Genomic DNA, 17,163 nt, shown 5'->3' with positions numbered 1-17,163 from the left:
TTTTTTGTTAACTGCTAAAGCTATCTGCAATTATTCTTTCACTTACTGAAATAAAGTTTTCAAGGGCTAACTGCAAATTTTCTGATTCAATGAAATAAAGGCTGCGAATCAAAGAAGAAAGCTGGTGGTTCTTGGTGAACTTCTGTTGCTCTGCTGACTGGTAGATGGGAAGAGTGAGTGAAATCAGCAAAGGACAGCAGTGACTCAGCACTCTGTACCTAATGTGCTTTCAAAAAGCATCTGTTTTTCTAATCAAAGCTATTCCTTTAAGAAACAAAACTGGCACCTTGGATGGGCAATGCATTCATGCACCAAGGGCATTTACCAGCCTGTGGTAATGAAATAAGGTTTCACAGTATATATTGATAGGTGTTATAGATTTAATTTGTCCCATTTTCCAGAGTGACATGAGTCTGGTCTTGGTAGGAGATACAGAGTTTGCCTCTGTGCTCCGGCCTCCACAAAAGTGCCTGTCTCCTGTGTGTCCTCCACAGGATAAGTTGGACACTTAAAAGAGATAATGAATACTTACCTGATTAAAATAAATCTTTATCTGTAAAAAAAAAAAAAAAAAAGAAAGAAACAATACCGATAAAGGCATGCTTAATGCAAAATATACTAATTGAAATATTTTATGTAAATTTTTGAGAGAAGAGAAATTCCATATCATATACACTAGCCTCATTAAAGCAAACAATAGTCCTCATGTCCAAGACAAATATCATATGATATTGCTTATGTGTGGAATCTAAAAAAAAAAAATGGTACAAATGAACTCATTTACAAAACAAATAGTCACAGATGTAGAAAACAAACTTATGGTTGGGAGGGGAAGTGGGGGGAAGCGGGGGCAGGGGGAGGGTTAAATTGGGAGACTGGGATTGAGATATACACACTACTATATATATAAAATAGATAACTAATAAGGACCTATTGTATAGCACAGGGAACTCTACTCAATACTCTGTAATGACCTATATGGGAAAAGAATCTAAAGAAGAGTGGATATATGTATATGTATAACTGATTCACTTTGCTGTACACCTGAAAGTAACACAACACTGTAAATCAACTATAAACAATTTTTTTAAAAAAGACAAAATGAAGGGATGTCCACATATCCATATTTGCCTGAACAATACGTGTTGATGTACAATATACATTTTGGTGATATTCCCCCTTTAAAAGAATCATTTTCTTGATTTGCTGGGTTTTTTTTATTGTTCCCATATCTCTTTCAGAAAACTCCCCTCATGGTGTCCTTTCCGAGGACGCCACTCATGTCCTTTGTCTTGGGCTCCACTACCAATTTCTAGTGATTTTTCTTTTTTTCAAATTTCTTCTCTCCAATTATAAATATGTCTGGAATTCCCTAAGTTCTCCTGCTTCATTGCTTCCTGCCTAGATAATCACTCTAGTCTTCTAATCTACTTCCTTATTTTTCAAATAACCCCAGGGACCTTCTGACAATTGAGCCTCTTTTTAATTTCAGGTGGTATTCATCATGCTTGCCCATACTACTCAACCTGGACCTTAGAGACTTTACCTACAGTCCTTTCAAATGCTGCCTCTCTCTGCTTTATTTCTTAGGGATCTTCTTCTTCCAATATTGTCTACAGATTAGGAAGCATTTTCACAGCTATCCCCTACTAGTGGACCCCTTGTAGGCCCAGTTCTGTCCCTGGTTATGGAGCCAGTTATGATTTCATAGCCTTGATATTTCTAGCTCTTGTCACCTCCCAGGGTTTGAATCCTTTCCCTTGAACCCACAAGCACTGACAGAACTCCTGGTGGGAATGGACGCACCTGCTAGACCTACTCCTGGTGGGAATGGACGTACCTGCTAGGCCCGCTCCTGGTGGGAATGGACACACCTGCTAGACCTACTGTCCGAGCACCTCTGCCTCCCACCTCAGCCCCGTGAGTGCCTTGCTGCCCTGCCACGAATAAATAACCCTTCTTGATGCTAGTACTTGCCTAAACTTAGACAGAGCTTGCTACGGGTCTGGGATGTTGTGTCGTGGGATGCTGGGCTATGCTTACAGCTGGGTCATGTGCCCTCTGCCCTGGACAGAGGCAGATTTATCGGCAAGCTCATGAAGCTGGGGCTTCAGGGCCCATCACATGCACTGCTCCTTCCAAGACCTTTTATCTAACTTTGTATTTACATTTTTTAAGGACATTCAGTGGGCTGGTTTGGGTTGGGGAGCAGGAACTCAAACGATTGATGAGCAAAAGTGCCGACAGAAAACAAATAGGACAAAGACGCATCTTAGTTAGGCTGAGGTTTAGTCATAGGGAGGGCGAGAGTGGGCCGACCTGAAATGGGAAGAGGGGGGTATGGGCATGAGAGAAGCATGGCAGGTTTGACAAGCCCCCCACACCATCCCACCCCCACCTGGGGGGTGAGTACCTGAGAGAGTGCCACAGAGGAAAATCCAAGGCATGAGTGAAACCCAGCTGAACTTTGACTATGCTCCCCAGCCCAGGCACAGATCAAGGGCAGAGGGCCAAAGGTATATTGGCTCCCAGAATTTGAGCAAAACCACTGCCCAAACCTCTGACCAGTGAGTGATACAGAACCAGGGAAACCCATAGAAATCAGTAAAATATAAAAAGAAGTCAAACTGAGCAGAGACATTAGTGGCTGTACATTTCAGGGGGTGGAGGGCAGGTGGGGGACAGATTCTGCAGTTTAACTTCCCACAAATCACTTTAAAAAATTCTCCAAAAAAATAAATCAGAATCCGTATTTGTTATAATATATTGCCTAAATGCTACAGTGCCAAGGAATCTCAAGTATATTTTTACATCAGTTCTGCCAGGAATGCAGTGATGGTGACACAAACGAAAACAAAACAAAACCAGCATTCCCAATAGCATCCATTACAGTCCTGCCTCGGTATCTGTGGAAGATTGGCTCCAGGACCCCCCAAACAAAACTCCTCCCAAGCTCAAGTCGCTAACATAAAACGGCAAAGTATTTGCATATAACCTAAGCATATCCTCCCAGTATACTTTAAGTCATTTCTAGATTACTTATAATACCTAATACAATGAAAATAGTAGCTTTGTAAATAGTTGTAAATAAAATGTAAATGCTATGTAAATAGTGGCCGGGATGTGGCATGTTCAAGTTTTGCTTTTTGGAACGTTCTGAATTTTTTAAAAACTATTTTTTCATCCTCAGTTGGTTGAATCCCTGCATGCAGAACTCATGATTACAGAGGGATGACTGTATTCTCAAATACCAACCAGCTCCATATACCCAATTTGCCTTTTTCTCAAAGCATCTGTACTGACAAGAGATTGTGGAATTTAAAAAAACCATACATTTTAGCACACACATGTGCTAAAACTGGGAAATATATTCTAAAGAAAGCTAATAACCTCCTTATAAACGTGCACATATGTGGCAGGTCTGTCTGTACCCGACAATCCATCAATGAAGTTCCTACAATGGTCACTAGGTGGCGACATAGGAAACTACATCTCCTGTGAGCGGGCAGCTTGCTGGACGATTTCATCCCTTTGTCAGACAACACCAGGCTGTCAAAATCATGACTTTAAATAAATTTACTAAGAAATGTGTTAAAGTCTTGTTCTTGATTATTAAGGAGGTAACTCTGTGAATTTAGCCAGACACAACTTCCTGTCTGCCAGGGTCGTGGGTTGAGTTAGAAAAATAGGGATCATATCACCGAATGAAAGGGGAGCTGGGCTGGCAGCCTGAAAGCTATGATTGGAGGTTTTAAATTGGAAAGACAAATACTATTTACTTTCAGTTCTGCAATCCAGTCTTCTTGAAGCTGACCTGTCAATAGTCCCAAATAACCCAGTCTCCTGAAGACTCCTGTGAGATTTTGCTTTTGTTTTTAAATTTTGTATTATCTGTATACTTATTTTTTAGAAGGCCAGCAGATTAGCCACTTCTGCCGTGGAAACTTGAAGAGCTCCCCCTTTTCCAGGGACACCTAATGGATAGAAAATGTCAGGAAAAGCCACAGCCTGTGTGACTTCCATGACTTTTTGGTGGACCCTTGATGACAACTGATCATCACCAAAGACAGAAATATTGATTAGACTCCTGAGCTTATTGGAAGCTTCCGGATCACTTTCTAACTGAAGGTCAGGCTTTTAAGAAACCCAAAAGCCATTCTGTAAGGAAGTGGCTGCCTCGTGGCCTTGACAGAATCCATTAACATCTTTCTCCAGGAAAAGCGGTAACCGTGAGCCATACGTAATGGATATTGATTGCTAAGGAAAGAAGATACATATAACTTTAAACCTCAGGGGTCTCCAGGAATGAAAGACATAGAAAAAGATGTCTTCAGCGTCACCCGAGTGCTAGCTCAGAAGAAATTATGCCAGAGCTGTCTTAGAGAATCTTAGATAACGGAATGTAAAAGCCAGTGTTCTTGCCATGGATACCAGCAATTTGCTTCAAGGAGAGCAAATACAGCATTTACTGAGTGCACGCTATTTGTTAAGCATTATTCTAAGCACTTCATATGTATAATTTCATTTTAAAATTAAAACAGTTCTGAGCGAACTAATATTATTATTCTCATTTTACAGTTTGAGAAAATCAAGGTCAAAAGTCAAATAATCCACCGAAAGAGAGAGATGGCTGATTAAATTACATAGTCAGGGCATCAACCCAGGAAGTCTAACTCCAAAGAGTATGCTTTCAATCACTCCCACGCTGCTGCTGTAAATATAATTCTGACAGGGAAAAAGCAGAGGCCTCCTCCAAATTCATACTCCTGGAAAGGAAATTAATATATCTCACACCCGTTCTCATTTTCCATCCACCAAACTTCCCAACCTTTGCAGCCACAGGGACAGTGATTCATGGGTTAACACAGCAAGGAAAGAAAAGGGAAGCCAGGCAGCAGTGACCACCCGATTTAGCCGATTCACCCTAGTTGAGAAGCTGTTGTCCACAGACAGCTGTGTTTGGGGATACAGCTGAGGCTTTAATACCTTTTACCGTTCTCCTGGCCACTCCCTAGGGGGTGCTTGTGATCCTGGAATCTTTTCTGTGTTTTACAACTACTTCAGGTTCCGGACGATGCTTTCTCAACAGAACGGGACTCTCCCTGGGTGATGTTTTAGTTCAGTTTAGCATGCCTGGGAAACTGTCTGATGCTGCCTCCACCATCTGTGTTCAGGGAAGGAAAACCAGCAGAATTATTGACACTTAGCAGCTGATGGGCCAGGGGGGTGCAGGCATCAATAAAGAGGCAGAACCCTCTGATGAAGCCTTCTTCCTTGCTTTAATAAAAAAAAAAAATGCCCCAGATGGTCACCTTTCACAGGTAAGGAAAGAGAGGGTATCTGTACTGCACCCTTTCAGACTCCAGGCACCTGCTAGACCTTTACACACTTCTCCTGGGCTGTCCACTGCAAAGTTCTGTGACAACCATTATTTTATAGACAAGGAAACTAACGATAAGTGGTCCCCAGACATACAGCTGTAAATGGGCCTCAGACTAAAACCATGATCTGAACTGTTACCCATTCCAGTTTTGAGGCTGGAGTGGGTAACAGTCAGGCACCAATGTGACAACAACATAACAGGTCGCCGGTGAATGACCTAAGAGTTTATTCCTGGGGAACGCGACTTTGATCTAGAAAGGGGTTGCCCGATGAAGTGAAGTGGGTGGGCCTGGGTTTTGGCCATAAAGCAACAGATATCAATTTCATTTTTCACATCTTCTCCAGGTTCTTCGAAGTAATGATTAGAGGGAAGAAAATATTCAAATGTCTGTCGTCATTCCAACAGGACTCAATAAAAGGACTCACTGGATAGAAAAACATGAATGATTTTAGGCAAATCCTCCAGCATTTAAAAATCATTCTCATCCCATATTTAAACTTCTCCATTCCCTCACTTTATCAGGATCAGCCTCTTGATATAAAAGTTTATGATGATGACCCGGGAAAGGTGACATTTTTTTTAAAAAAGGAGAAATCTGAGGTCCTGACTCTGGAACATGCTTCTTCAGGTCCACCCAGCAAAGTAGCTGGAGATTAGTTTGATCTCGGAAATGTGTGTGATGCTCTCTCTGAAGAGGGACTTAGATTAAGATATCATTATCTACTGCAGTCTTTAGGCTGCCGAGGAAAGGAAAAGAAATGATCTTCCGAGATTGGTTCAAGATGACGGAGAAGAAGGACGTGCTCTCACTTCCTCTTGCGAGAGCACTGGAATCACAGCTAACTGCTGAACAATCATCGACAGGAAGACACTGGAACTCACCAGAAAAGATACCCCACATCCAAAGACAAAGGAGAAGCCACAATGAGACAGTAGGAGGGGCGCAATCACAATAAAATCAAAGCCCATAACCACAGGGTGGGTGACTCACAAACTGGAGAACACTTATACTGTAGAAGTCCACCCACTGGAGTGAAGGTTCTGAGCCCCACGTCAGGCTTCCCAACCTGGGGGTCCAGCAACTGGAGGAGGAATTCCTAGAGAATTAGACTTTGAAGGCTAGTGGGATTTGATTGCAGGACTTTGACAGGACTGAGGGAAACAGAGACTCCACTCTTGGAGGGCACACACAAAGTAGTGTGTGCATCGGGTCCAGGGGAAGGAGCAGTGACCCCATAGGACACTGACCTAAACCTACCTGCTAGAGTTGGAGGGTCTCCTGCAGAGGCAGGGGGTGGCTGTGTCTCACCATGGGGACAAGGACACTGGAAGCAGAAGTTCTGGGAAGTACTCCTTGGTGTGAGCCCTCCCAGAGTCTGCCATTAGCCCCACCAAAGATCCTGCAGAGGCTCCAGTGTTGGGTCACCTCAGGCCAAACAACCAACAGGGAGGGAACCCAGCCCCACCCATCAGCAGACAAGTGGATTACAGTTTTACTGAGCTCTACCCACCACCAGTCCCTCCCGTTAGGAAACTTGCACAAGCCTCTTAGATAGCCTCATCCACCAGAGGGCAGACAGCAAAAGCAAGAAGAACTATAATCCTGCAGCCTGTGGAACAAAAACCACATTCACAGAAAGATAGACAAGATGAAAGGGCAGAGGGCTATGTACCAGATGAAGGAACAAGATAAAACCCCAGAAAAACAACTAAATGAAGTAGAGATAGGCAACCTTCCAGAAAAAGAATTCAGAATAATGATAGTGAAGATGATCCAGGACCTCAGAAAAGGAATGGAGGCAAAGATCGAGAAGATGCAAGAAATGTTTAACAAAGACCTAGAAGAATTAAAGAACAAACAAACAGAGAGGAACAATACAGTAACAAATGAAAAATACACTAGAAGGAATCAATAGCAGAATAACTGAGGCAGAAGAATGGATAAGTGACCAGGAAGACAGAATGGCAGAGTTCAATGCTGTGGAACAGAATAAAGAAAAAAGAACAAAAAGAAATGAAGACAGCCTAAAAGACTTCTGGGACAACATTAAATGCGACAAAATTTGCATTATAGGGGTCCCAGAAGAAGAAGAGAAAGAGAAAGGACCCAAGAAAATATCTGAAGAGATTATAGTCGAAAAATTCCCTAACATGGTAAAGGAAATAGCCACACAAGTCCAGGAAGCACAGAGAGTCCAATACAGGATAAACCCAAGGAGAAACACACCAAGACACATAGTAATCAAATAGGCAAAAATTAAAGACAAAGAAAAATTATTGAAAGCAGCAAGGGAAAAATGACAAATAACATACAAGGGAACTCCCATAAGGTTAACAGCTGATTTCTCCGCAGAAACTCTACAAGCCAGAAGGGAGTGGCATGATATACTTAAAGTGATGAAAGGGAAGAACCTACAACCAACATTACTCTACCTGGCAAGGATCTCATTCAGATTCGATGGAGAAATCAAAAGCTTTACAGACAAGCAAAAGCTAAGAGAATTCAGCACCACCAAACCAGCTCTACAACAAATGCTAAAGGAACTTCTCTAAGTGGGAAACACAAGAGAAGAAAAGGACCTACAAAAACAAACCCAAAACAATTAAGAAAATGGAACATACATATCGATAATTACCTTAAAGGTGAAAGGATTAAATGCTCCAACAAAAGACACAGTCTAGATGAATGGATACAAAAACAAGAACCATATATATGCTGTCTACAAGAGACCCACTTCAGACCTAGGGACACATATAGACTGAAAGTGAGGGGATGGAAAAAGATATTCCATGCAAATGGAAATCAAAAGAAAGCCAAAGTAGCAATACTCATATCAGATAAAACAGACTTTAAAATAAAGAATGTTACAAGAGACAAGGAAGGACAGACACTACATAATGATCAAGGGATCAATCCAAGAAGAAGATAGAGCAATTATAAATATATATGCACCCAACATAGGAGCACCTCAATACATAAGGCAACTGCTAACAGCTATAAAGGAGGAAATCGACAGTAACACAATAATAGTGGGGGACATTAACACCTCACTTACACCAATGGACAGATCATCCAACAGAAAATTAATAAGGAAACACAAGCTTTAAATGACAAAATAGACCAGATAGATTTAATTGATATTTATAGGACAGTCCATCCAAAAACAGCAGATTATACTTTCTTCTCAAGTGTGCATGAAACATTCTCCAAGATAGGTCACATCTTGGGTCACAAATCAAGCCTCAGTAAATTTAAGAAAATTGAAATCATATCAAGCACCTTTTCTGACCACAACGCTATGAGATTAGAAATGAATTACAGGGGAAAAAACGTAAAAAACACAAACACATGGAGGCTAAACAATACGTTACTAAATAACCAAGAGATCACTGAAGAAATCAAAGAGGAAATCAAAAATACCTAGAGACAAATGACAATGAAACACAACAATCCAAAATCTATGGGATACAGCAAAAGCAGTTCTAAGAGGGAAGTTTATAGCAATACAAGCCTACCTCAAGAAACAAGAAAAATCTCAAACAAACAATCTAACCTTACACCTAAAGGAACTAGAGAAAGAAGAACAAATAAAACCCAGAGTTAGCAGAAGGAAAGAAATCATACTGATCAGAGCAGAAATAAATGAAATAGAAATAAAGAAAACAAAAGCAAAGATCAATAAAACTAAAAGCTTGTTCTTTGAGAAGATAAAATTGATAAACCATTAGCCAGACTCATCAAGAACAAGAAGCAGAGGACTCAAATCAACAAAATTAGAAATGAAAAAGAAGTTACAACAGACACTGCAGAAATACAAAGCATCCTAAAAGACTACTACAAGCAACTCTATGCTAATAAAATGGGCAACCTGGAAGAAATGGACAAATTCTTAGAAAGCTATAGCCTTCTAAGACTGAACCAGGAAGAAATAGAAAATATGAACAGACCAATCACAAGTAATGAAATTGAAACTGTGATTTAAAATCTTCCAACAAACAAAAGTCCAGGACCAGATGGCTTCACAGGTGAATTCTATCAAACATTTAGAGAAGAGCTAACTCCCATCCTTCTCAAACTCTTCCAAAAAATTGGAGAGGAAGGAACACTCCCAAACTCATTCTATGCGGCCACCATCACCCTGATACCAAAACTAGGCAAAGATACTATAAAAAAAGAAAATTACAGACCAATATCACTGATGAATATAGATGCAAAAATCCTCAACAAAATACTAACAAAGAGAATGCAACAACACATTAAAAGGATCATACTCCATGATCAAGTGGGATTTATCCCAGGGATGCAAGGATTCTTCAATATATGCAAATCAATCAATGTGATACACCATATTAACAAATTGAAGAATAAAAACCATATGATCATCTCAATAGGTGCAGAAAAAGCTTCTGACAAAGTTCAACACTGATTTATGATAAAAACTCTCCAGAAACTGGGCATAGATGGAACCTACCTCAACATAATAAAGGCCATATACAACAAACCCACAGCAAACATCATTCTCAATGGTGAAAAACTGAACGCATTTCCTCTAAGATCAGGAACAAGACAAGGATGTCCCCTCTCACACTATTATTCAACATAGTTTTGGAAGTCCTAGCCATGGCAATCAGAGAAGAAAAAGAAATAAAAGGAATACAAATTGGAAAAGAAGAAGTAAAACTGTCACTGTTTGCAGATGACATGACACTATACATAGAGAATCCTAAAGATGCCACCAGAAAACTACTAGAGCTAATCAATGAATTTGGTAACGTTGCAGGATACAAAATTAATGCACAGAAATCTCTTGCTTTCCTATACACTAGTTATGAAAAATCTGAAAGAGAAGTTAAGGAAACAGTCCCATTTACCACTGCAACAAAAAGAATAAAATACCTAGGAATAAACATACCTAGGGAGACAAAAGACCTGTATGCAGAAAACTATGACACTGGTGAAAGAAATTAAAGATGATACAAACAGATGGAGAGATATACCATGTTCTTGGATTGGAAGACTCAACATTGTGAAAATGACTATACTACCCAAAGCAATCTACAGATTCAATGCAATCCCTATCAAATTACCAATGGCATTTTTTAGAGAACTAGAACAAAAAATCTTAAAATTTGTATGGAGACACAAAAGATCCTGAATAGTCAAAGCTGTCTTGAGGGAAAAAAACAGAGCTGGAGGAATCAGACTCCCTGACTTCAGACTATACTATAAAGCTACAGTAATCAAGACAAATGGTACTGGCACAAAAACAGAAATATAGATCAATGGAACAGGACAGAAAGCCCATAGATAAACCCACGTACCTATGGTCAACTAATCTATGACAAAGGAGGCAAAGATATACAGTGGAGAAAAGACAGTCTCTTCAATAAGTGGTGCTGGGAAAACTGGAAAGCTACATGTAAAAGAATGAAATTAGGACACTCCTTAACACCATACACAAAATAAATTCAAAATGGATTAGAGACCTAAATGTAAGACGGGACACTATAAAACTCAGAGGAAAACATAGGAAGAGCACTCTTTGACATAAATCACAGCAAGATTTTTTTCGATCCACCTCCTAGAGTAATGGAAACAAAAACAAAAATAAACAGATGGAACCTAATGAAACTTAAAAGCTTTTGCACAGCAAAGGAAACTACAAACAAGATGAAAAGACAACCCTCAGACTGGGAGAAAATATTTGCAAATGAATCAACGGACAAAGGATTAATATCCAAAATATATAAACAGCTCATGCAGCTCAATTTTAAAAAAACAAACAACCCAATCCAAAAATGGGCAGAAGACCTAAATAGACATTTCTCCAAAGAAGACATACAGATGGCCAAGAAGCACATGAAAAGCTGCTCAACATCACTAATCATTAGAGAAATGCAAATCAAAACTACAATGAGATATCACCTCACACCAGTTTGAATGGGCATCATCAGAAAATCTACAAGCAACAAATGCTGGAGAGGGTGTGCAGAAAAGGGTACCCTCTTGCACTGTTGGTGGGAATGTAAATTGATGCAGCCACTATGGAGAACAGTATGGAGGTTCCTTAAAAAGCTAAAAATAGAACTACCATATGGCCCAGCAATCCCACTATTGGGCATATACCCTGAGAAAACCATAACTCAAAAAGAGTCATGTACCCCAATGTTCATTGCAGCACTATTTACAGTAGCCAGGACATGGAAGCAACCTAAGTGCCCATTGACAGATGAATGCATAAAGAAGATGTGGTACATATATACAATGGAATATTACTCAGTCAAAAAAAGGAACGAAATTGGGTCATTTGTAGAGACGTGGATGGATCTAGGGACTGTCATACAGAGTGAAGTAAGTCAGAAAGGGTAAAACAAATATTGTATATTAACGCATATATGTGGAACCTAAAAAAATGGTACAGATGAACCGGTTTGCAGGGCAGAAATAGAGACACAGATGTAGAGAACAAATGTATGGATACAAAGGGGGGAAAGTGGCAGGGGTGGTGGTGGTGGGGTGAATTGGGAGATTGGGATTGACATGTATCCACTAATATGTATAAAATGGATAACTAATAAGAACCTGCTGTATAAAAAAATCAATAAAATAAAATTCAAAAATTCAAAAAAAAAAAAAAAGAAATGGTCTTCCACGTAGCACACTGAGCACATTTGATGTCTCAGTACTGAGGCACTGCCAAGCAATTCAGAATAGAAATCAATTCACCCCATCTCATTAATGATGCTTTGGTGGTTTAACAGGTTTCTATGCTGAAAATCTCACCAGCTGAACCCTCTGCCACTCAACATCCCACCTTCAGAACTGAATTATCAGACACAAGGCCAATGTAATGTCATACTCCTGCCTGGGTTCACTTGGATCTTCAACTGAGAGAATGCTCAGAAAGAAGAGAGAGAAATCTAAAAAAGAGTGGATATAGAAAGAAGAGTGAGAAATCTAAAAAAGAGTGGATATATGTACATGTATAACTGACTCACTTTGTTGTACAGCAGAAACTAACAAAATATTGTAAAGCAACTATACTCCAATACAAATTAATTTAAAAAAAAGGAAAGACAAGTGATACAATGAACATCATTTCAGGATCACAGAACAGCCAAAATATGACCTTCTTCACTAGGAACTCCCCCACTCAGTGACACTTCTAAAAGCGAACAAGCAAAAACTAGAAACAGAGACCAATAATCCTTGTAAATTTCAGAGGGGAAAAAAATGGCATAAAAATAACAAAATGAATCACAAATACGGATTGATAGCATTTAGGTTCTTCTTGTTTCATTATCCATTTACTTCATTATTCAATAAGGATTCATTGCACACTTGCTGTGTTGGAGGTATTGTTCTAGGGACATGAAGATATACAGGTGGATAAAGCTCTGCCCTAAGAAACCCAACCCTCATGGGAAAGCAAAACAGGCCTCTAAATGGATGGTCATAAAATAGTGTGATGAAAGGCACAAAGGAGGAAGGCAGTAGATGGGGTTGCCCAGGGGAAGGAAGAGGAGGTGTGTACTATTTGGCAGAGTGGAGAAGCCTTCAAAAAGGCATGTGAGTTTCCAGATAGAAAGTACCCACCTTAAAAGTTACAGTGTAATATAGCTGATTCACTTTGTTATACAGCAGAAATTAACACAACATTGTAAAGCAATTATACTCCAATAAAGATGTTAAAAAGGACTTCCCTGTTGACGCAGTGGTTAAGAATCCGCCTGCCAATGCAGGGGACGCGGGTTCGAGCCCTGATTTGGGAAGATCCCACATGCCACAGACCAACGAAGCCCGTGCACCACAACTACTGAGCCTGCGCTCTAGAGCCCACGAGCCATGATGATTGAAGCCCGCGTGCTTAGAGTCCATGCTCCGCAACAAGAGAAGCCACAGCAATGAGAAGCCCACGTGCAGCAACGAAGACCCGATGCAGCCAAAAATAAATTAATTAATTAATTTTAAAAAAAGTTATAGTGTAGTGAAATGTCAAACCACCAGTTTTAAAGAGAAGAACTCAAACCCTCAGAGGCAAGTTATAGGTTATAAAGAGGAGAATCAAAATCAGGGATATTATATTTCTCAATACTGTATAGGAGGTTAGGAGAAAATAGATCAATGCCTTCAAATACTGAGGAAAAATGTTTTTCAAACCAGAAGTCTAAACTCAGCTAAACTTCATAATCAAGTATGAAGGTAGAATAAACATTTTCACCATGCAAGCTTTCAAAATTTTTGCTATTATTCACCTACTGGAAGTTGGTAGAGGAGGTGCTCCAAAATGTAAGAGAATAAAAGAATAAAGAAGACAAAGAGATTTGAGGAACAGATGATTCAACATAGTAGAAAAGCAAAGGAAATTTCCCAGATGTGGGTGGAGGGAGGTCCCAGGATGACTGCTGTCCTAGGGAGTCCCAGAAAGTCACTGGTCAGATTGCAGAAAGGATAGAAAGCTCCAGAAGAGATGTCCCCAAGAGGAGATAAACAAAAACACAATAGTGGACCTGGCTGAGAACACAGTGTCTTTACCATCCTGAGATGTGGTTTCCAGTTCTTCTGGAGCAGTGGTTCTCAGTGAGGGTGATTTTGTTCTTCCGGAGGCATATGACAATGTCTGGAGACATTTTTGGTTGTTCCAACTAGATGGAGGTGTTACTGGCATCTAGTAGAATGAGACCAGTGATGCATCTAAACATCCTACAATGCACAAGACAGCCTCCTGCCCTTTACCATCCCATTCAAGAATTATCAGACCAAACTATCAATAGATCCAAGGTTAAAAAAAAAACCCTGTCCTGGAGAGTTTAATACAAAAAAATTTTAATGGGGCTATTTGAAATCCAAGGAAGAAAATGTACAAGGAAAGAAATGTAATCACATATACTGTGCTGTTCAACTATGAGCGATATTTAAAACAACTGTGCTATACCTATTTTGGAAAGATTAGGAAACAAGTGGTAAGAAGAAGGAGGTAAAAGAGTGGTGAGTCTTTATCGTTCTTAGATGGAAGATGGTAGAAAATTCCTAAAATTGACAAATGTACCAATGGAAACATAAGTGACTTATTTAGAAATATGGAGGTATCTGGTAGTGGAAATAACTTACAGTACGGGTTGTTTAGTGTAGAGTGAATGGGAAAGTATGGGGCAGAAGCTCCTGTCTTTCATTATAAATCTTGAATATTATTTGATATTTTAAACTATATGTATGTTTCATGAAAAAAAATACCTTTAATGGACATAAGGTCTCTGTTCATCCTGAGACCCAGTAATCTAATTAAGAAATTAGACTTCTGGTTCATGTAAATGAGTAAATAACTTAGACAATTTCGATGAAAATGTAATATTTTAATTTTCTGATTGAGACACCAAAAGATGCAATTTTTCTGATCTTCACAATAAATTGTCCTTTATATTTCAAGTTGGTTTCCCCTAGTGGAGAATTCAGGCTGGGCAGACTAAAGGGAGTGTATGGAGGGGTTGATTCAGCAAGCACCAAGACGGTTCCATCAACATCCTGCCAGAGGGACAATGTAAAATTGCGATTAAGAGACATAATTGAGCCTGATCCAAAGAGACGTGTGCAGAGTGGGTCCTTAAACTGCAATACAGGAAGCATCCAGAGCCCACATATTGAAAATCAACTGGAATTGGAGAGCTTGGCCATTTGGAGAGAATTGGCTGGAATGACAAGACTAGGAGGTGTCCTGGAATAACCAGAGAGGTGGGAGCCCATGACCACCACTAAGGTTGTGTAAATTCTCCATATACATCAGCATCTGTGAGTTCACCCAGTAAAGAGGATGGAGCAGAAAAGAATGTCAGACTATCTCATGAAAGGAAGACTCAAAAATTGAACAAATACACAAAGGGTAAATTGTTCTCTTATTGTGAAATTCGATGCATGACATCTGTAAACCACCCTAAATTAACGAAATAGATGAGATTACCAGTCTTCAAGTGATCAAGTCAGAGCCCTGCTTTGCTGCAATACTGAAACAGCATCATTGGATGACAGTGTCACTAGAAATCTGATTAACTTGACAAAGCATCCTGCTTTTGACTAAGAAGTCTAGCATTGAGGGCTTGTTTCTTCTGGGTAATGGGTTTACTTACCTCTTTGCTTTAAGGGGCACTGCTAACATAGGCCTGTTATAATCAAGTCTTCAATAATACACAAGGATTTTTTTAAGTGATTTACTATTTTAATTAGATGTGGTGGTGATTAAACTATCTTGCATTACACTACAGTACTTAGAAGATGACAGTGCAGTTTTCTTCTTATTACTGAGAATAATTTTTATTAGCAGATTCAGAGGATGCAGGCATGTATAAGTAGAGATGGTTTTTAAAAGAGGAATAGCTATGTCACAAGAAAAATATTAAAAATCCACTAAGCTAATGATGCTAATACTTGCATTCTTGTGGTTAAAATCCTTCTCTTTTTCATACCAAATTTTTCAGCTATGCATATTGTTCAGTATATAATTTTTCTCTTAATTACAGGAGGTACAAAGTTGCTCCTTAAGACAGTTGCATTTGGGCAAGATATCAGAAATAGAAGAACTACAAGTTTTGTTTTAGTTAGTTTCTTATAAAGCCAACGATAACCAAGGAAATTTTTGTATTTCTAATGGCAACCAGAGTAGGGTAGGAAGCTCAAGATATGGTCTGCAGTACACCCTGGTGCTGTGTGGGTTTTCATTGGTTTGGGAGGTAAGGATGTATCTGATAGGAAACAAAAGATAATTTAAATCATCCTTGTCATCAAGTCACTTATATCAGCTTGGGAATAAAGGCTAATTTGTCGAGAAAAAAATCCCGTGTTAAGTGTCAAGCACTCACCTCAGACAGAAGAGAAACACAGTGTGAACTACCTCACGTGTGAACGTGTATGGGTTTGAACTCCAAAGACCTTGCGAAAGACTGTCTTTCAGGCTCCAAACTTTGGCCATTGCAGGGAAGAGAAAGTAAAGGAGGCAAGGAGATGATTAAATTTCTCTTTATACGTTTGCATAATTTACTAGTTAAAAGCAAAAGAGATTACTTTTTGTAATTTAAAAAGAAATAATGTGTTTTTTAAGATAGATAAATGAGTCACGCCTGATTTCCCATCTCCATTCTCAGCATAGAAAATGGCTTGTCGATGTCCTAAACAGAGTCAGAACCAGAACAAATAATCTTCTGTAATAAGGGCATCGCATCCTCGGCCTCTGCTACCACAGAAGGCGGATTGTTAAGTGCATTTTCAGCCCCACTGCCCACCCCTCTCCTAAGTAAAAAGCCACTCAGAGTTCCCCATCTACCCTGTGTGCTACTGGGGGAGAAGCAGTTAGGATGAAGATATTTGGTCATTCTTTACTTCAATGTGACTTGCTACTCTTCTTGCTACTCTTTTCATTGACATTCATCAATTACCCACATTTGAATGTGGCATCTGTGATCTGCCTAGACCCTGTTGGCTACAACAACAAAATTCTGCTTAGTTTCATGCAGAGGTGGGGAGAATATTCACCCTTTTTCCTGGTTTGGTGCCACATGCAATTACATGAGCCCTAAAACAGTTCAGTTTCTATATAGTTAAGTCATGAAAATTTCATGAAACTCAGTTTCCTACGATCTTAGGAAACAGGCAAAAAGAAAAAAATTTAATAATTCTCTCCATCCTTCTCATTAGGCCCTGCTCCTATTCACAGCACCCCTTTCAGGCATAAAATATGGATACGAAGAGACATGGCTGATAGGGGCATGAGGAAGGAAGGCTTGGCCTAGAG

The 17,163-nt window shown here is 39.6% G+C and overlaps 2 long non-coding RNA genes across 2 annotated transcripts in view; one reads left to right on the top strand and one right to left on the bottom strand.

Annotated features, from left to right (window-relative positions):
* Window positions 1-17,163, bottom strand: part of LOC309633708 — a 275,637-nt gene that overhangs the window by 186,465 nt on the left and 72,009 nt on the right. The gene's annotated exons all lie outside the window — the stretch shown is intronic.
* LOC309633717 overlaps window positions 12,329-17,163 on the top strand; it is a 200,299-nt gene continuing 195,464 nt past the window's right edge. Inside the window, exon 1 of the long non-coding RNA XR_014247684.1 lies at window positions 12,329-13,366. This is a non-coding gene — a long non-coding RNA (uncharacterized lncRNA). The remainder of the gene's footprint in view (window positions 13,367-17,163) is intronic.

Source organism: Balaenoptera borealis, assembly GCF_965194805.1.
Source record: "Balaenoptera borealis genome assembly, chromosome: 8".
NCBI lineage: Eukaryota > Metazoa > Chordata > Mammalia > Artiodactyla > Balaenopteridae > Balaenoptera > Balaenoptera borealis.
The sequence above is the reverse complement of the archived record's forward strand: the minus strand, read 5'-3'. Positions and strand labels throughout refer to the sequence as shown.